The sequence below is a fragment of the Pseudorasbora parva genome, chromosome 19 (genome assembly GCF_024679245.1).
Source record: "Pseudorasbora parva isolate DD20220531a chromosome 19, ASM2467924v1, whole genome shotgun sequence".
Classification (NCBI taxonomy): domain Eukaryota; kingdom Metazoa; phylum Chordata; class Actinopteri; order Cypriniformes; family Gobionidae; genus Pseudorasbora; species Pseudorasbora parva.
In genome coordinates, this window is record NC_090190.1 from 11374345 (window position 1) to 11396174 (window position 21830).

The 21830-nt window shown below is 36.7% G+C and overlaps 2 long non-coding RNA genes across 5 annotated transcripts in view; both read right to left on the reverse strand.

The window, feature by feature from the left end:
* Positions 1–21830, reverse strand: part of LOC137047903 (uncharacterized) — a 90785-nt gene that overhangs the window by 21180 nt on the left and 47775 nt on the right. For both annotated transcript variants that reach the window (XR_010899285.1, XR_010899284.1), the window contains exon 3: positions 20798–20957. This is a non-coding gene — a long non-coding RNA (uncharacterized lncRNA). The remainder of the gene's footprint in view (positions 1–20797; positions 20958–21830) is intronic.
* LOC137047900 (uncharacterized) lies at positions 6716–12470 on the reverse strand. Of its 3 annotated transcripts, XR_010899281.1 has the most exons (8): positions 12047–12470; positions 11853–11921; positions 11701–11759; positions 11256–11358; positions 8533–8636; positions 8330–8410; positions 8117–8198; positions 6716–7109 (listed from the first exon to the last, which is right to left on the reverse strand). It is a non-coding gene; the product is annotated as an uncharacterized lncRNA (long non-coding RNA). The 3 variants fall into 3 exon arrangements; XR_010899280.1 differs by having other exon boundaries at positions 11853–12470; XR_010899279.1 differs by lacking the exons at positions 11853–11921; positions 12047–12470 and having other exon boundaries at positions 11701–11846.

The following is a 21830-nucleotide window of genomic DNA, read 5'->3' on the forward strand; positions in this document are numbered from 1 at the left end:
GTTTTTGAATGTAAAAACCCAGGCTATTCTCACAAAAATGCGTATAAATAGTACAAGTGTGCAATGTCGTGGAATGTATATGCCAAAACTCATTTTGGCGTGTCTATGGCACGCTGTTTTCGCGTGCATATGACACTCATTTTATGGCGTATTATACATACGAACCCCCCACCCCACTACCCTAAACCTACCCAAGAGCATGTCATATATACGCCATAAAGTGCGTATCATATGCACGCGAAAAACAGCGTATCATATGCACGCCAAAATGAGTTTTGCCGTATACATTCCACGACATTGCACACTCGTACTATTTATACGCATTTATGTGTGATCGGGTTGAAAAACCACACAAATGTCATGAGCTGACCTCAGACAACAGTATACAAAAAGAAAAAAAAAGCCAGTTCATGACACCTTTAATAAAAGAAGAATAAAAATTATTGCCTAACCACCAAATAGTTGGCGATGTGCACTAAGTAGGTTATGAAAATCACTATTAAACAACAGAAGAAGAGGAAGTATATGGTATATAGTTTTTTTCTGTTTCCATGGTGAATCATCCAGTTGTTGCTCTGTTGAGAATTGTGTGTGTGTTAACCAGGGAACATACTCCGCGTTGCCTGAATTACTCCCTGACGTGTTTTGGAACCAGCATACCTCAAGTAAACAAGGTTTGGGAGAGTTCAAGGTATATGTGATGTTAAGTTACACCCCTTACTCAAGGTTTGATGCGTTGTGTGTTAAGAGATGCTCTTTTGCAGACCTCGGTTTTAACGAGTGGCTATTTGAGTTACGGTCGCCTTTCTGTTAGTTTGAACCAGTCTGGACATTCTCTGAACTCTGGCATCAACAAGGCATTTTTGTCCACAGAACTGCCGCTCACTGGATATTTTCTCTTTTTCGAAAATTAATAATCACGCGCACACACACACACACACACACACACACACACACACACACACACACACTTTATTACCTAAAGCTTAGCTCTGCAGACATAACCAGAATATAATAAACTTTATTTATTTTACTGACTTATTAAATGTAGCAAAAATACAAGCTTTGAATAAAGCTTAACCAGTGTACATCTCCACTTATGAAAGGAATTCATCAGCAAAGAGAACAATCTACTCCACACTCGCCTTATTCAGAGGAAGTATACCTGCAGCTTTGTGCACAAGGTTGTCAAACACTTAAACGCCATGGAAACATTACAGCAGGTACCTGGGAAAAACTTGATGACACATTCTTTAAAATCATTATGTCTACCCACACTATCACAGAGCACTCTTCACTGATTCACACATACATACACACACCAGCTGCAGAACATATGGACCTTCACAGAGGGACATCCGCAAAAGAGAGCAAGAGAGAGTGCAGGCGTGTGAGCACAAACATTTCAGCCTAAATTCAGCTGCAACCCCCCACAAAAAAAAAGAGAGAATGAAAAATAATACTCCATGCCTTCTTGTAAAACCTCTCCGATCAGGGCACACATGCTTGGCCTGGCACCAGCTTTTGCAGCTATTTAAAGCAGCTTCTCTGCGTTTTAAGGGAGATAGCAACAGCCACTGACACAGATGTTGAAACAGAATTTTTTTTTTCCCCTCGCGCTCTTGGTGCACCTGTGCACATTTAGAGCCAAATTCCTGTTGTGTCTAAATGGGAGGTCCAAACATTCCACCCGCTTAAAGCATGAAAGCAAATATCACATTATTACTTATTATGAGCAGGCTCTGGGGTGGGCGTTTTGGCTGCGGCCCAGTATCTGAATGATGAGTAGGGTCATGTGAACACACACACACACACACACAAACACACACACACACACACACACACACACACACACACACACACACACACACACACACACACAAGGAAGAGGGATTGTATATGCAGAGTATTCAAGAACACTTGACGTTAAACAAAATGTCAGAGCGTTTCAATATCAGCACATTTATCTATCATCAGGTAACATACAGGAGTGGAGGAGATCATGTTAACAACCACTTCTATCATTAAGGAAATAATAGCAGAAAAAAGTTATGTTTTTATCAAAGCAAACATCACTATAGATCATTGTGTAGAGGTAGGAATTCAAACAAATCTCTGAATACAAGTATTAAGCTGTCAAGTAACTCATCTGGCACAGTGTTTTGCACATGAATGATACCTCGAATCATATGGCTTCTTGAGGAAAGGTCTGTCATCAGAATGTCTATGTCTATCATAATATAGAGACTTGTAGATGGGATATTTCTGTGCATGCGAATGAGTACTGCAAATACTGAAACAGACAAATACACACAAAATCATCTCAAAATATCCATATAAACACAATGGGTCTCGTTCACTAATAATTGTGTGGATTCTTTCGTATTTGTACACACAGCAGGAGACCTTCTCACAAAAAAATCAGATTCATAAAACATTTGTTTGTACACAAATTTGTTCTTAAAGGGACAGTTCAACCAAAAATAGAAATTAGAAAATGGAAACCCCTTATTTACTCACCCTCAAAGCATCCTAGGTATACACGACATTCTTCTTTCAGATGAGTTATATTAAAAATGTCCTGGATCTTTCAAGCTATAATGGCAGTGAATTGTTGCATAAGCCCACGAAAGATAATCAAGGCCTTCTGAAGTGAAGCGATTGGTTTGTGTAAGAAAGATCCATTTTTAGGCACTTTATCCACAAGTTGAATACACACACACACACACACACACACACACACACACGCACGCACGCACAACCTTTTGGAATAAGAATCAAAATGGATCATTTCAGAATTGGAAAAATTCTAAAGATAGCTTATAAACAGATTTTTTTTTAAAGTTACGGCTAAAAACTGAATGAAAAATTTGAAATTAGATTTGCTCAAGATGACTTTTAGTTGGTGACATTATTATTGTTTTTCAAAATTATGCCTAAGGTAATCTATATATAAAAACACAGGAAATGATCTAGCAAAATATCCAATATAGACCAATATGAAAAATAATACTTAAAAAAAAACATATCATTAGATGATGTGATACCAATATATTGTGGATCTTTACATGCTTGCATAATGGGAGAGTCTTGTCAGTCATTTTAGCAATTTAACACACACACACACAGCACAGCACGCCGCACATTTACACATACACAAAACACGCGCGCACAGGCACCAGATGGACCTCAGAGCAATAAAGCAGAAAGAAAAAAATCTTTTGTTCTCCCAGCAGTGTATCTGCAAATCTATTAACATTGTCCCTTCTCTCCTCCTTTCCTTCTCTCTTCTCTCTCCCTCTCTGCGCAGATGTTACAGGCACATTCCATTACACCTACACGTCATTACACTTAATGGCTCGTTCAGATGAAAGTCGAGCGTGGACCTCATCTGTGACAGGACCCTAGAGCTGCATTTCCTGGTCCTTCGAACCGTTTTCCCCTCTGTTCCCCAGACTCCCACCCTAACTCCCCGATCATGGAAGCGAGCGAGGCCCAGGGCCAAACATTTTACAGAGTCCCTTTGCTCCCTTCATGTCCAGGTTTCCCTATAAGAGGCTCCAAGAACAGCAACACAGGCGTATAATACCAACACACAGATGCCGTTTGTCTTCTTTTTCTTCTAAGCAATATATGCATTTTATCTTGGACATATAAATCAAGTACTTTCATTACCTTTACCGTTATAGAAATATTAATTAATTTACTCACTCTCAAGTCAAAACTTACTTTCTTCTGAAGAACACAAAAGCATATATTTTGAAGAATGTTTAAGCTGTTTTTGCCCATATTATGAAAGGCAATGGGATCAAATCAGAGTTTTGATTTGCATCAATTCAGAAGATGTGGAATATTAGCCTGACAAGCCAGACCCACATCAAGATGTTTGGTCTGGAAACTCACCATAGACAGGGCTCAATCCGAGGGGCGGGATAAACGGTTGTCTTTCAAACTCCCTCTGCACGCGATAGGATAGCGCTACACCAACCAGAGCAACGAAGGTGAAGCAGAGCTCGCTGACTGATTAAACATTCGCCGTATCCGGTCGGCTAAACTCCGAACACATCTTCCCTTTTTAAGAATGACTTCAGTGCCGCTCTTTGTTCTTTTCTCAGAGAAAAGCTTAACTCCAAGTCTTCCAGAGTCGCGGTCAGAGCTGATTCGAAAGACCGCCGGCGTTCGCCAGTTTCTGTGTTTACTAGAAGCACGCAAACGCAACTCGGCCGTCGTCATTATGGCCCCGCCCGCCGACTCTATACATGATGTGATTGGGCCGTCCAGATTGTGAGGAACACAGCTCAGAATGGTATTGAGAGTTCCTAGACGACACTTGCGGGCAAATTAAATTTGCTGCCGCTAGGGTGCGTCTAGATTTCTAGGCTAGTGGAATATACCAGTCGTTTGGAATAATTTCATGTTACCTTCATGTCCTTTTTGGAGCTTGGAACATTTGGGATTACATTGTTAGGGCATGAAATCTGTTTTTATTTTTCTCAAATTCTATGTTTTCAGTTTACATTTGTCTGGATTTCCTTTTGATGGTTTAATTAAATTTAAATACTCCAAAAGCATGTATAATAAACTAAATTCATAAAATTTTGATTTTGAATAACATTTTCGTGGCATTTATGATTTAATACAAAATATATTATATATATATATATATATATATATATATATATATATATATATATATATATATATATATATATATATAAAGGGCCGGTACTTTAACGCGTTAATTAAGATTAATTAATTACGGGACTTTAACGCGTTAATTAATTACACAAAAAATAAATAACAATTTTAACCACACTTATTTTTGCACCGCGGAACGTTTTTCAATGGATGAGTTTCGACGGACCGATTATTCTGAAATACTAGCGCTCACGAGTCACGACAACAACAAACCATAGTGAACATGAACGAAGAAGCTGATGAGACAGCTTTGCTTGGCCCCGTGGATGGGAAATTTTGTTTTAAAAAAACGAAAGGATGGAAGCGTCGACAAGAGCATGGTTGTGTGCAAGCTATACAACAAGGAATTAGCGTATCACCGCAGCACATCGAGCCTCAAATATCACAAATATGCTTTTGCTACACTTAATTGCAAACATTGTACTGGTCTGCTGGACAGAAATAAATAAACAATATTTTGTTGATTAAGCTGAAGTATTCAGTCATTATTCAATAGTATACTAAAATCCATGTGAAAAATTACTTCTCACTGTTCTCAGGTCAAATATTTATTATATATATATATTCATGTCTCCAGCTGAAAAAATTCTAGTAACTGATCACACCTACATTTTACAGTTGACCAAACAGAATTTTTGTGAATTGATGCAATTTAATTCTGTCGAATCATATTTTAATTAAATTTGGCCAACTGAAAATTTTTGATGTGATCAGTCACTGGAAATGTTCAATATATGCAGTTTCATATATTCACCTAAAGGATTATTAGGAACACCATACTAATACTGTGTTTGACCCCCTTTCGCCTTCAGAACTGCCTTAATTCTACGTGGCATTGATTCAATAAGGTGCTGAAATCATTCTTTAGAAATGTTGGCCCATATTGATCGGATAGCATCTTTCAGTTGATGGAGATTTGTGGGATGCACATCCAGGGCACGAAGCTCCCGTTCCACCACATCCCAAAGATGCTCTATTGGGTTGAGATCTGGTGACTCTGGGGGCCATTTTATTACAGTGAACTCATTCTCATGTTCAAGAAACTCATTTTAAATTATTTGAGCTTTGTGACATGGTCCTGCTGGAAGTAGCCATCAGCGGATGGGTACATGGTGGTCATAAAGGGATGGACATGGTCAGAAACAATGCTCAGGTAGGCCGTGGCATTTAAACGATGCCCAATTGGCATTAAGGGGCCTAAAGTGCACCAAGAAAACATCCCCCACAGCATTACACCACCACCAGAAGCCGGCACAACAAGGCATGATGGATCCATGTTCTCATTCTGTTTATGCCAAATTCTGACTCTACCATCTGAATGTCTCAACATAAATAGAGACTCATCAGACCAGGTAACATTTTTCCAGTCTTTAACTGTCCAATTTTGGTGAGCTTGTGCAAATTGCTGCAACTTTTTCCTATTTGTAGTGGAGATGAGTGGTACCTGATGGGGTCTTCTGCTGTTGTAACCCATCCGCCTCAAGGTTGTGTGTGTTGTGGCTTCACAAATGCTCTGCTGCATACCTCGGTTGTAATGTTATTTCAGTCAAAGTTGCTCTTCTATCAGCTTGAATCAGTCGGCCCATTCTCCTCTGACCTCTAGCATCAACAAGGCATTTTCGCCCACAGGACTGCCGCATACTGGATGTTTTTCCCACAGTAAATTTGAAATCCGGAAATCAACACCAATAGAGTTAATTTCAACACTTTAAAAGTGTATATATGGGAACCACCCGCAAAGTGTTAATTCAACACTTTTAAAAGTGTTGCCTCTCACAACACCCAACTCGGTGTTACAATAAACTCTAATAGAGTAAAATATTAACACCAATGCAGATAACAACAACACTGTTACAGAGTTAAGTGCAGCTTTGTAGAAAACACTGGCAGAGTTAAAATTCTACACTGTTCTGGTGTTGACCTAACACTTCAGAAAAATGGAAATCAGTCTATATATATATATACACATACATGCATACACACACACACACACACACACACGCTGTTCATTGTAAAGTAAAAAATAAAGAATGCAAAAAGTTGTTTTAAACTAGTTCTTTATTTACAAGCAAGTCCATTTACATCACAGAAGGTTAACTTTTAAAATAAATGATGAAGGCATAATATATGCATTTCTTTCATAAGCTATTAAAGCTGCTTATAAGTGTGTAATACTTCAAGTCCTGCATGTCAGTGAATATATGTCCTGTGTCAGTGAAGTTGGTTCAGTACCTTCAACTTTGCAACAGAACAGCAGTACTTGAGTCAACACAACATTCAGCAGATGAAAAAACAGTCACAGGATATCTGTGGATCAGTTGTGTCCAGTTGCTAACAGTGCAGTTCAGTTGTGGTTTCATATGCAGAACAGGAAAAGCTGTGTAGATCCAACTCTCTGGAATCCTGGTTCCCTAAACAACACAATACCAGACCAATTACAATTAATTCTAGTTGTATTTTATAAATACAGTAAGTTTATGGTGCAAAAAGTTCAATCATCTTGGACTTTGGTGACTCAACCAATAAACTATTTTGGTTAGAATTGACTGATTTCCAAGTACATTAAAGGCTTACTTCACCCAAGTTACTTCTGTTATTAAATTACTCACCCTCATGTTGTTCTTAACCCGTAAGACTTTTTTTCATCTTTTTTTCCATATTTTTAATAATATCTAAGAAATTTCTGTCCTTTCATTTACAGCCTATTCAGCCTCCACTTCCAAAGCCTAGAAAGGTACAAAGGAAATCATAAATCATAAGTGATCTATGTGACTCCATGGGTTTAACCTCATTTTTATGAAACAAGTGCTTTATTTGCTCAAAAAATCTCAACTCCATTTATAAAATATATATATATATATATATATATATATATATATATATATATATATATATATATATATATATATATATATATATATATATATATATATATATTTTGCAAACACGGCATTTGCATAGTTTAATGAAAATGTATGTTAAAACACTGGAGTTGCATGGAGTACTTTAATGATGTACCTTTATATATTTCTGTGGCTTGAAAGTGGTAGTTGCATGGACTGTCTATGATTCAAAATGCGCCGAGGCTTAATGAAGCCGTGTTTTGAAATCTGCCATGCCGTTATTTAGTTTTTTTTACGCACAAAAACTATTCTCGTCACCTCAGAAAATGATTGTAGAGCCACTGTAGTGAGATGGGCTTTGTAACGACATCTTTAGTGCCTTTATGGGTCTTGAGAGAGGAAATGATATAGGTGTCAATGAAGGCCTTTCTGAGCCATCGGATTTCAACACTAATATCTTCATCTGTGTCTGAAGATGAATGGAGGTCTTAAGGGTGTCCAACGACATAAGGGTGAGTAAATGATGACAGAATTTTCATTTTTGGGTGAACTAACCCTTAAGAAATCTCACTTACTAGTCATCTGCTGGAATGATTTTTGTTCCCTTCTTCCTGACTTTGTGATGTTGGGGGCAGGTGATTTCCCAATCTGTTGAGTCTAAAATCAAACAGAAAATATATACCTGTCAAATCATGAAAACAATTAGTTTGACTCGATTCTATTAGCCAAATACCAACAAATGTGATGTTTGTGGCCATGATTCTCTCATGTTATATGTTAAATCGTACCATCTCCAGACAGGTTCTAGTCTGTACAGCCTTCAAACACCAAGCCAGGTACCCTTTACTTGCTGCATCATAGAAATTCTCCTAAAAACACAAACAGCAAAAACAATACATTTAAACATGAAGGCATATCCAAACGTTAACCAAAAGTTAGTGATAATTAGCCTACATTTTGCATAAATATTTAGTCTGAAAGAATGACTTACCCATTCTAAAAGTATTGGTCCTCCAATAATAGTGACACTTTCAAGGGTATTGGTCTGCAGTTTGTGGAGTTGTTCTTCTGTTTTTCAGTCATATGGTAGGTGTGCTGGCAACGAGCAAAATATATTTTGAGGATGAAGAAATACTTTAAACAGTCTTAAAGTATACACGTTTCATTAGTTTTAAACTAGGGCTGGGCGATAAATCGATTTAATGGATTAATTCGAGTTTTTAGTTTACGACGATTTTTGTGAATGAAAATCGGTTTTCTCTTTAAAATCCGCCCCTCTGGGCTCCCGTAATGGCTCAGCACTCCCCGCGCGCATTTGCCACAGAGATACACAAACAACAAAGATAGCGTCTGACAACATACAGTGTCATTCGTAATTGGTTCAGTTTTTCACAGAACAATTAACAATACCCCGCTGCAAAGTGTGTCTGAAGTCTGAACGGAACCGCGCTAGGCGCTACTCATTTAAAGCTGCGCTGACACGAACGCAGCGCGAGCTCACACACGGGCCAATCTCGTGACAGACACGATACACAGCGCTGGTGATCCAGTGAGAGACCGTTTAAATTCACCACAGAATTAATACCATCGCTACTGTGATCTACTGGAAGCGGTCAGCGCAGAATTCTGTTATAAACCACAGATATCAGATCAAACAGAGCTGAGCGAAGGTCAGGGGTTTCAGTCACAGATCACCAACATTCACCATGATTTACCGTAGTAAAACCACATGGATTTAACGTTGTTGTTGTTGTTGTCATTATTTATCTCAGGATTCGTACAACCTTTTGAGATTGAAATTCAAGCACTTTCCAATGGTTTTCAAGAGCTTCACACTTTTTTCCAGCACTTCAAAGCTCTAAATATCCGATTGTAATGTTATTTTTAATGTGATGGTTTGTAAAACTAAAAGTTTAAAGGGGTCTTGTGAAAGAAATAGTGGAATGTTTTTTTTTAGTTTATTTAAAAAAAATGTGTAATCCATTTTGTAGCATTTTTATTTAAAAAAGATATTAAATGCCCACCACTATAACCAGCAGAAGAGCACTTATTGATTTATTAGCGATTTCCACTCCCTAATGTATGGAGAAAAGTACGAAGTCACAAAGTCTCAGGAAAAACTAAACTTTTCTTCAAATTGTGACTAAATTACACAGAAAAAAAGTAAAGAGCTCCTTTAATAATCACTGAAGCTGTCGGTCAGTTCAGTGTGAGACTAAAACAATGCTAATCTATATTTAATACGAGCATAACATTAAAATTTTCCCTATACTTCTTTTGCACATTACTGTTGTTAATAAAAGTTATCTGCATATCAATTCATAAACCTTTGATATGTATACTGTATATTGCAAAAGATATGGTGCCCATTTATACTGTGGAATAGTCGGGGGTTATTCACACTCTACCAAGCTGCAGATATTTAATTTTACCTAAACAAAATAAAGGTAAAACTTGTTTTGAACAATTTCTTTGTTATCTGCAGATTGATTTTAAGTAGGAGGGGGAAAAAATTCGTTTTAAATCGTAAATCGAATTTTTGGTGAAAAAATCGGGGATTTTTTTTTTGGGCCATATCGCCCAGCCCTATTTTAAACACAGACTTTAGTGCATCTATCCATTATAAAAGTGCATCTATCCATCATAAAAGTGCATCTATCATCATAAAAGTGCATCTATCATCATAAAAGTGCATCCTATCCATCATAAAAGTGCATCTATCATCATAAAAGTGCATCTATCCATCATAAAAGTGCATCTATCATCATAAAAGTGCATCTATCATCATAAAAGTGCATCCTATCCATCATAAAAGTGCATCCTATCCATCATAAAAGTGCATCTATCATCATAAAAGTGCATCTATCCATCATAAAAGTGCATCTATCCATCATAAAAGTGCATCTATCCATCATAAAAGTGCATCTATCATCATAAAAGTGCATCTATCCATCATAAAAGTGCATCTATCATCATAAGTGCAGGTATCCATTATAAAAGTGCATCTATCATCATAAAAGTGCATCTATCCATCATAAAAGTGCATCTATCCATCATAAAAGTGCCTCTATCATCATAAAAGTGCATCTATCCTCATAAAAGTGCATCTATCATCATAAAAGTGCATCTATCATCATAAGTGCAGGTATCCATTATAAAAGTGCATCTATCATCATAAAAGTGCATCTATCATCATAAGTGCAGGTATTCATTATAAAAGTGCATCTATCCATTATAAAAGTGCATCAATCCATCATAAAAGTGCATCTATCATCATAAAAGTGCATCTATCATCATAAAAGTGCATCTATCCATCATAAAAGTGCATCCTATCCATCATAAAAGTGTATCTATCATCATAAAAGTGTATCTATCATCATAAAAGTGTATCTATCATCATAAAAGTGCATCTATCTATCATCATAAAAGTGCATCCATCATCATAAAAGTGCATCTATCATCATAAGTGCAGGTATCCATTATAAAAGTGCATTTATCATCATAAAAGTGTATCACCATAGACATTGATCTTTTTCTTTCTCACACTGTTGATCTCTAGTGTATAAGATCCAGCATCCATGGAGGGATGCATGCACGTTTTGCCTTAGTTGTCCTTTATTGTAAATAAATATTATTGATCAATATCTGTGCTTAAAGATATTTACCAATAATCTGCCAAGAAAAGCACTACAGTTTTCTATACCTTAAACATACCTTTTTGCTGCAGAACAGAAAGCATGGTCATCTGTCAGCCTTGGTTTCAGTCCAGGGGGGTGGTCAAAAATCAATGTTGATGCAGCTGATGAACATGATGCTTCTTAAGACAGAGACAGGTCAAAAGCAAATTAGGTCAACATTTTTAGAAGTTCATAAAACAATCCTGCCTAAAACTTTGTCACTTGATTTCGCAAAAAAATAGCTTTCCTTTGTTAGTAATATGAGTCTTTGAATCTGGAATTCTACCCAATAAAAATCATACACAAAGATTAAGTAGTGCAATAAGATTACAGTTCGGTGAATGAACTATAACGGGGAAGAGAAAGCATGTTAGAAACCCCGGTTTGATGCTGCTTCACCAGTGAGGCCAGTGATTTTTCCAAGACATAAATACATAATTATACAGCAATTATACAGATTATTATATGTGTAGAACACTTACTTTAGGTGTTTTCTCTGTTAAAAGCACACTCCGTGTCTCAACTGCGTCACAAGCCTAGTCTGTAAGAAAGGTTTAGGCGCGTTTTAAAAGCGTTAGATATCGTTAAACGACGTCATTAAAAAAACACGTTGCAAATTAGGCTAAACACTTACTTTCGTCGTTTCCCTCATAAAGTGCAAGCGGCGTGCACCCGCCTCCTCGTCGTCAGTTCCATGTCACCACTCACGAGTCAAAGAAAATGCCGCATGTGAGAAAGGTTGTTTCGTTTAAGCGTGCAGAGCATTTAAATATCGCGTTAAATAAACATTTTATAAAATACATATTGTAAATGAGCTAAAACACTTACTTATGGCGTTTCCCTGTGAAAAAGCACCCGCCTGGTCTGCTCCGTCCGAATCACGTCAACGAAAATGCCTCTATGAGAGCTGTTTAACCGTGCACAGCACATAACTAGTTATAAAACAATATAATGCTATAAAATGGATACGTAAATGAGATGGAACCAAAGGATGAAACACGCAATATCAGCGTTTCCCCTCATTGATGTTACGCATCGCGAGGCAAAGAAAATGGCGTCTGTGAGAAAAAGTTCGAGGCTTGAGCTTGTTCCGCTGCCGAAATGTCCCGGATGTGACTATACTCTCTGTCAGTGTTATTGATATTTAACTCTGAATATGTTCACCAGCCAGAGAGTGCGGTTTACACTAGCAGTGTTAATTCAACACCAGAAAATTAACTCTTTACTCTAAGAGTCCTTAACACCAAGATTTTGACACTTCTTTGTAAACCCTAGAAATGGTTGTGCGTGAAAATCTTAGTAACTGAGCAGATTGTGAAATACTCAGACCGGCCTGTCTGACGCAAATAACCATGCCACACTCAAATTTGCTTAAATCACCTTTCTTTCCCATTCTGACATTCAGTTTAGAGTTCAGAGTTCTTGCCAAGGACCACACCCATAAATGCAAAGCAACTGCCATGTGATTAGTTGATTAGATAATTGCACTAATGAGAAATTAAACAGGTGTTCCAAAAATCCTTTAGATGAGTGTGCATATATATATATATATATATATATATATATATATATATATATATATATATATATATATATATATATATATATATATATATATATATATATATATATATATATATATACACACATAAATATATATATATATATATATATATATATATATATATATATATATATATATATATACACACATAAATACATATACACATACATACCCACACACCTTAAAAAGTTCAATTTATTATTACTTTGAAAAGTGCACTCTACTGTAAAATAATATATAATAATAAAAATTATATTTCTGTCACAATTTCTTCAAGTTAAACCAAACTATTTTAGCAAGTTGTAGAAAAGACCTTTGAGTTACTGTCTGTTTATCTGTCTAAGTTCATGCGGATGCTGAAAACACAACAAGCACCACGCGTGCACAGTAAACAGATAAAACTGATCCACTCATTTACACAGAACATGCAAACTTCATATTTTATTGGCAGTCTTTATGTCTTTTAATATGGCACAGACACTAGTCAACAACATGATTTGAGTAATTTTACAGCCTACTTTTTATTTCATGCTGTAAATTGCATTTTGATGACTGATTTCATGATTCTGTCCATGTTTTCAACATTGTGGAAATTATAGGGCCCTAGAATTGCGATGAGAATGAATGTTTATTCATTTTTTCAAGTTCCAAAGCCAAACTCACAAGTGTTGTACCAACTCCCTCCAACAGCACAGGTGTCTCTAATGATGGTGTTGTGGCTTTTGAAAAGAGCTCAAGGTCTGAATACATTGAAGTATCTTTTTTTCTCTACATAGTGAACAAAGAATTAAGATTAGACAAGCAGGGACTCACTCCCACCTCAGGCTACCGAGGCGTTTCCATCCATCTCTGCTCTGCTATCATCATATTAACATAGATGACAATCTGGCGAGAAGGTGCTGATCAAAGATAAATTTCACACCCTGGCTCAGCTTCCTCTAATTACGCCATCTGTGGCACGTTCCTTCATGCCACGCCGGGTGCAGATCTGTCAAACGCCGCGTATCAACGGGAATGCACCGGAGACTAATCACCCTCCAAACCTTGTGCTCACGGAGAGCTGCTCCCCCACCCCATTACGCTCCTCGGCAATTCAGATAATCCTGAACACCCCGACGCTGTTCCAGCAATGCAGTTAGATTAGATATTACTCGATTTTATTATTGACACATTACACTTGCATTTACAAGTAAGTATACAGCAAACAATTTCCATAAGCAATAAAACAGACTCATAAAAACTTAACAGTATGCTCCACCATTAGCCATGAGTGCTGCACTAAATGATATTAAATATGAATTGCTGGGCAGGATTAGTGTTAATTATATATCAAGTATATATATCAAGCTAAAATAACAACAACAACCAACAGTGGATCATGCACAGACAATGGATATATATATCCATTATATATATATCCATATATATATATATCCATTTTTCATTTTTCAATTTCATTTTTCTCTCTCTCTCTCTCTCTCTCTCTCTCTCTCTCTCTCTCTCTCTCTCTCTCTCTCTCTCTCTCTCTCTCTCTCTCTCTATATACACATATACATATATATATATATATATATATATATATATATAGAGAGAGAGAGAGAGAGAGAGAGAGAGAGAGAGAGAGATAGATAGATAGATAGATAGATAGATAGATAGATAGATAGATAAATTTATAAGATTTAAAACACAAATGACAACATGCCCTATCCTGACTATCAGCTAAAACCTGTTTTCATTATAGCCTATAGCTTGTGGAAAATGTATGATTCTTCCCTATATGCTTTTATATATATATATATATATATATATATATATATATATATATATATAGCAGAATATGACAAGCAGAATATATAAAATGAGATATATATATCTGTCATTTTATATAGCTTATTAACTGCAATTTTTTTCCAGCTAAAACAATCATTTGATATTATGCATGTCATAGTTTTAACTGATTAATGGGAGTTTCCACTGTGACAAATGTGCCCTGCAATAGGGAGTTGTTAAGAGTAAATGTAAAAAAATAAAAAATAAAAATAAATTAATTAATTTTGTAGACTATGATTTTTTTACTTTATTGCTGGAAAATAACTTTATTGCATATAAAATTTAGAGAGAAAAAAAGCCCATATATATCATTCTACAAATCAGCATGTCATTAAAAATATAAAAATACAATTATGACCAGAATAGCTCTAAAATAAACCCCGCCCTCTCCATGCAATCTAATGAGTGGCCTTTTATTGTGGTAAGCCTACACTGTAAAAAAAAATTTTTTTTAAATGAATGTCTCCAATTGAAAATGTTCTACTGACTGATCACATCTACATTTTTCATTTTTTTTTAAAAAATTGAATTTTCATTGAATTTTTCTTTGAATTTCTGTGAATTGATGCAATTTAATTAACAGAAATTCAATTTGGCCTACTGAAATTTTTTGATGTGATCAGTCACTAGAAAATGTTCAATTAGGGCCTGAATAATTATTATTATTATTTTTACAGTGTAAGTCACACCTGTGCAATAATAATGCTGTCTAATGTGAGGTGGATGGATTATCTTGGCAAAGGAGAAGTGCTCACTAACACAGAGAAATAGACCTTTTACATAGAAAAAGTCTTAGATCAGCTCAGATCAGATCAGCCTGAGTTCAGCTCATGAAATACGGGGGCAAAAACAAAAGTGTTGTGTTCATAATTTCGGTTCAGATTGTTTTAGCACACATTTTGAATCATATTTCATCTTTTAAGGGCCACTGGTAAAGGCATGCATTAAATCAGCATTGAAAATGCATCAACCTGTGTCCTTTTAATGTTTCAGAAAGAAAGTTTCCACTAACATGTGCTTTGCAGCAAAGCCCCTTACACATTTTGGTTAACAAAAGTACATGAGCGCATGAGTTCACGGTCATTACAAAATAGTTATGAACATAAACGGTAAATTTTTCTTTCAATGTGATTAATCATTATTCTTTCTTTTTAATTTAGTAATACCATTCATAAACAAGCCTCTTCATCATGCCATCATGAAATCAGGGAAATAATTGGCTGGCTGCTTAAAAGATGTAATTATTGCGGTTACTTAGCAACTGAGAAATGAATCGATATGTCTTACAAGGACAAAAGGCCCTGTAGTGCAACCTTAAACACTTCTTGAATAACCAGGCAACAAAAGCAATGTCTGAACACATTTCATTTGACTTTGAAGTGGTGCTGGGAATTCAGCCCTTGTTGGGTGCAGACATGCAAGATAGAGTTTGTGTAACAATTCACTTTTTGAATTTACATGTATTTTTCATCCATTTGATGAATACCTATAGATAATTTATAACACTACATGAATTAATGATGAAAACATGAGACTACAAATCCTCACTCCATTTCGGAGGAAGACACTACATCAGACAGCATCTGCTGTGCATTTTAGCGGGTACACTTAATACTACCCTCGCAAAGAAAATAAGCGCAGTGCATTCCTAGTAAGAGCCCTCTTCCAGAGCGTGCCCTGGTTAACCACAGCCCTGGCACTGAGAGAGCAGAGGAGCTTCCTCTTGCCACTGAGAGCCAATATAGAGCGGTACGACAGGGCTGTTGCCAGATGTTGGGGGAAGCTTTCTTTTTTTATCAGTGGCGCCGGCACAATGTGCCACTGTAGCGGAAAGACACAAATCATTAATCCCTGGCCCCTGGGAGCCACTGATGGTGTTCTGCGCTGTGATGGAGGAACAGTGCCAGCTCTTCTCCACCTCCCCGTTCCCTCCAGACATCACCTCGCTACAGCCCCCCAGTCCCGTGGCTGATGAAGTTGTCTCGACTGCACCGGCCATTTCGCTGGCAATTATTGACTGCATTAGGCTAGCCAGGCAACGGGATGTGCTGCAACATTGAGCACAAGATTTGCCGGATCGATAAAACCCATGTGGCCACGGCCAAGCGACTGGATATTAGGCTAGAAGAAAGGGCTTAACACGATTACGGTAAGCAGTAGGGTGGGGCGCGACAGATAGCTAAGCGGCTTTACTGAGCAGAAGTGCTTTATATATATATATATATATATATATAATTTTTTGCTCACTAAATGTCATGACTAATGTACTACCTTATGCATACCACCAAAGACCAGAGATGCCATGTCAAGGACCCGATAAAATGGATGACTTTTCTGCAGAATTCTGTTGAATTGACCAGGGTTACTAACTAAAACTATAAACAGTTTTTATTACTGGTAATATAAATAAAGCTGAAATAAAATTAAATATTATTTGAAAAACTTAATGAAAATTACCTGGAAATAAAAACTAAACTAAAGTACATCACAAAATCACACTGAGATTAACATGAAAATTTAAAAATAAAAATACAAGCGATTTCAAAATAAGAATAAAAAAAATAAAAATAAAAAAAATAAACAACACTGGAATGGATTTTAACATGGAAAGAGAGTACACCCAATGTAATGTTATGGCTGATGAATGACAGATAAAAGGCTGATATAAAATTGTATCATATTTTTTAAATTTGAATAAAACATAAATAACAAGAAAGTTTTATTTAACCATTTAAAAACATCAAATTTAAGTATCACAACAAGTAAGTGATCTTAAGATGACTGCAAACGTAATTTAATCTAAAATAGATGAAATTAAAATTCACAATGAAATATGAATTGGCTGAAACTGATATATATCAATGAGGACTATTACAAGCAACTTGCAATTTTAAAATAGTTATAACATAAATAAATAATTTCAGCATAAATTTGGATTGCAATAAGACCAAAACATGTTTCTCTAGTTTCTAAAATTAGCATTTGGCAACAACAAGATAATCTCTTCATCAACAGCAACTTAAACCAGGTGCAAACAGTATAAAACATTTTCTGTTGTACAAGCTCGCAGGCATTTTTCACTAGCTTATTTTGTCCATTAGACTGAAAGACATGAAAAAAGCCCATATATTTACATGCCCATAGAAGCAATCAGGACAGAGGTAATTGAAAGGGTAATTGAAATCATTAAAGTAAAACAAGTGAGCGAATTCAGACAGCCATTGAGTGTACATTGGCTGTAGACTCAATATTGCAGATACAACGATTGCACTCTATAATGTCTACTATGGTTTCAGACACCAAAAAAAAAAAAAAAAATTGTGTCAGTCCCTTCACATAATGAGGTTATGAGGATTTCAGATTCAGCCCAGGGATAAACAGGTATGTCTCTCTCCCTCGCATCTTAATACCAAGTGTAAACAGGGCCTTGGTTGTGTTCTTTTGTTGTAATGCTTCATACAGTTTTTAAAAGTTGCCTCTTTTATGATTTCCTCACACTGAAGATTCAACATGTAAATTGATGAAAACCTAAGGCAATTCTTTTGGTTCACACAAATCAATCAATAAATAAATAGATCAAATAAAATATGATCGCGGGGCCTGCCTACATGAGAATCCTGACAGTGAAGGGGAGTACAGAAGGCTCACTCTTCACACAAATCGAACACAGTCCGCGGGTCAAAGGGGCGGAGAGATAAAAAGAGAGATAACATCAAACAGACTTCTTTTAACATTGTGGTGGATTATACATGAAATACATTAACATTTTAGGCCAACATTTCCTTTCCTTTCACCCCATGATCAGGTCAGGCTTTTCCTCTAAATGTGGTGAAGGTCAAAGGTTTCACACTGAGCCAAACCAAGGGAAGAAAGGAGGCAGAAGGAGGGTGGTGGAGGAGGAAGAGAGCATCTGTTTGTGATTATGGTGCAAATTCAAACCTGCTGATGAGTGTGAGGCGTGCCGTGCATCTCCTGGAGATATCCCAGATGGCCTGTGCCACCCTCTTCTATCTCCAGCCTGCTGGCACTGCCAGCTCACAGGGCACAGACTGCAGCTTTGGCACGCCGCTGATGCCCGGGACAAAAGAGGAACTTTCTAGAGGTCAATGTCAATGTGCTAAAGTCAGAGCTGCTTCTTCACTGAGCTGGCAAAGCCACCCTTTAATTCCTCAGTCATTTTGTACTGGAACACTCAGCAAAATATTCAGCACACACGCACTTTTTCCAACTCTGACTTGCTAAATCAGGGCTGCCCATCTTCAGTCCTGGACAGCTACTGTCCTACAGAGTTTAGCTTCTATAGAGAGCAACCCTGATAAAAACGCCCCTGTCTGTAGCTTTCTAGTAGTCATGAAGACACTGATTAGCTTGTTCAGGTGAGTTTGAATAGAGTTGGAGCTAAATTCTGCAGGACAGTGGCCCTCCGGGACCAAAGCTACTCATTCCTTTTCTAGACTGAAGTAACTTTATGCCAAATTTACGCAAATATAACAAGTTTTGTTTAAATTAAAATTGTTATAAGTATGAAACTCCAAGGAGGTTTGAAGTTTAAAGTCGAGGTATGTATTTTTTTCTCTCTATCCTGTCTTAACAAGTTAAGTCTACTATAGGTAAACTGATTATTCCTCCTAAGTGCAAGTGCAAACACATGTGTTTTAGCATCTTAACCAGCCCAAGACAGCCCCATTAGCTCAACCAATGCTATACATTTAGGGTGGCCTCATGAAAACGGTCATTTTTTGCAGTTTTGTTTGGTGCCGCTAGAGGAACTGAAGTATGTAGGATAAATGAAAGAATAATATAATTTAATAATTCAAACATGTATGTTTTAACGGACATAAAAAAAAAAAAAAAAAAGCATTTGCCAATTGCTTCCCCATTTGCTAGTGAAGTTAAAAAAACACAAAAAATAACACTGAATATTTATTTTGTACAAGCAACCAAAGAAATAGATTACATTTTAATATTGCTTTTTTTAATATAGTAATAATGCATACACTTGTTTAATTATGTTTGCATGGTCTCCTAAATATATATTAAAAACAATGCTACAGCCAGTTATTCTACTATGAAATTCCATGTTGGAATGTCTCTTTTTATTTTAGTCCATGTGATCCCTCCCACTGCCAATTTATCCAATATTATTTTGTTGCCAGTCAACAAACAAACTGGTTCAAAGATTGTAGATTCTATCTATGCATCCATCTAAGAAGCTCTATGATGACGCATATTAGACTCATATACAGGCTTGTCGCCTTCCATTGTCAATTGCACTCGTTTATATTGTGTGTCCTCACTCTGGCAACCCATGTGAGCATTGAGGGAAAGCAACTTCAAAATTTAGAATTTGGACTGCAGTACCCATTTCTACAGCTAGCTGTCAATTATATACTGCACTTACTTTGAAGATATACAGCCTCTCCCATGCACCACTCAAATGTAGATGTATGACTGACCATCATTGGTCAGAATGCATCAAAGATCAACCTGACCCTGACCTGATGCAATGCATGCTGGTTAGAAAGTTTGTCTGCCTTACTTATTGCTATTATTTATTTTTTAAGCAACACTCTTGCTCTTCTACATAAAAAAACAGTTCGGTAATTCTGAGTGACAAAGCATCAGTTTAAACTAAACCAAGGTGACATTTTCTGCTTCCTCATCCTTGTTTCGTTCAATCAGCTCTAGATTGCATCATTAACCTTCTTGCCCCAATCCCAACAGCCAAAGAATGCCTCTCTTATACTTGCTTGGAACATTTTCGGAAGTAACTTTCAAACTTCAGTTTTGCAGAAGTTGGCAACTCTAAAAGTGAAGCCAGTAGACAATGGTAGATAGAAAATGAATTGATACAGACATTAAGACTGTATAAAAGATGTGCTGAGGGTGAAGGACAGAATAAATTGAAATGGGCTGGTTTTCAGACTAAAGTTGGAAAACACTCAAACTCAGTAATCATTCATTGTTTATGGCTGGCTCCTCGAAAAAGACTGTTACATTCTGGCATAATGCTGACACTTACAAAGGAGGAAACTGAGGGAATAAGGATGGGATGATAAGGTCCAGAAAAACGGCTTTGTTTACCACCACTTCTGAATGTTCAAGCCCCTCTTGGACATTAACAAGTGGAGTTAAACAAAGCCGTTTTTCTGGATGAAGAAGAGAGAGAGGGAAGAACTACCTACTTCCTTTTAGATCTCCTCTTGCCCAAGATACTTGGCACTATGGTCCACATGCACCTGTTGAACTGGCACCAGCTGCCCATATAAGTGTTAGCGAGTCTCATACAGGGCTTCATCTCCAACCAGAGAAAGACTTTAGAGTTTACCCTGGTGCTTTAATTCACTGTGAAAAGAGAAGGAAAAAATAACATATCAAGAAGATGAAAGAAGCCATCAGTTCCTGAGCTAACAGTGATCAAAGGAATGTTAAATTGCACTGTTCACATGGAAAGACTTGAGTCCATTAACAAGAAAATGCTACGCCTACTACGAGGCATCGGTCTGAATCACTCATCTGCTCATAATTGATTCATGGCTATCATCTAAGTTTCAAGAAGAAAACAAAGTTGACTAAAAGATAAATTTAACCTCCATGAAGACGAACTGTCAAATGTAATTTTTCAGTCTCCTCAGGTATCCAGACCCCACCGAGGCAATTCCAGCAGGGGCCTGGTGTGTGACTTTAATTACATGTACCCTTTCCTCTTTTAATGCCTTTATTTTATTACTTTGATGTGATTTATTTTACAGAGCTTTGACATAATTCAGCTATAAAACTCTTTCTTATCAGTGAGTCACTCCACATGGCTGCATCTGAATTCAATTATCTCTCATCATCTCATGCTGTGAGCGAACACTAACTCTGAGGCTATCACTAACTTTAACCTCTTTTTTTCCCTTTGTTTTTGACTTCTTCCAACTGAAGGTCATTATTAATCCAGTCCTGCTGGAACATTTTATAGTATGTTAATGAGCAATAAAGAACTGTAAGATAACTATTCATTGCAGCCACTGATAAACATGTGTAACTCTTCAGTTACAATCTTGCAGCTCGATTCGTCCAAAAAAACATGTTCTCACTTGAGGCTTGTCAGTATTAACAACTTTCAACACCACTGCAAGTCATCATCATTACAATCCCCAACTCAGAGTTGTTTAAGCTATGAGGTGCACATTAGCTAAAATTAATTGTCTACTTCCTGTAAAAGAAAAAGTT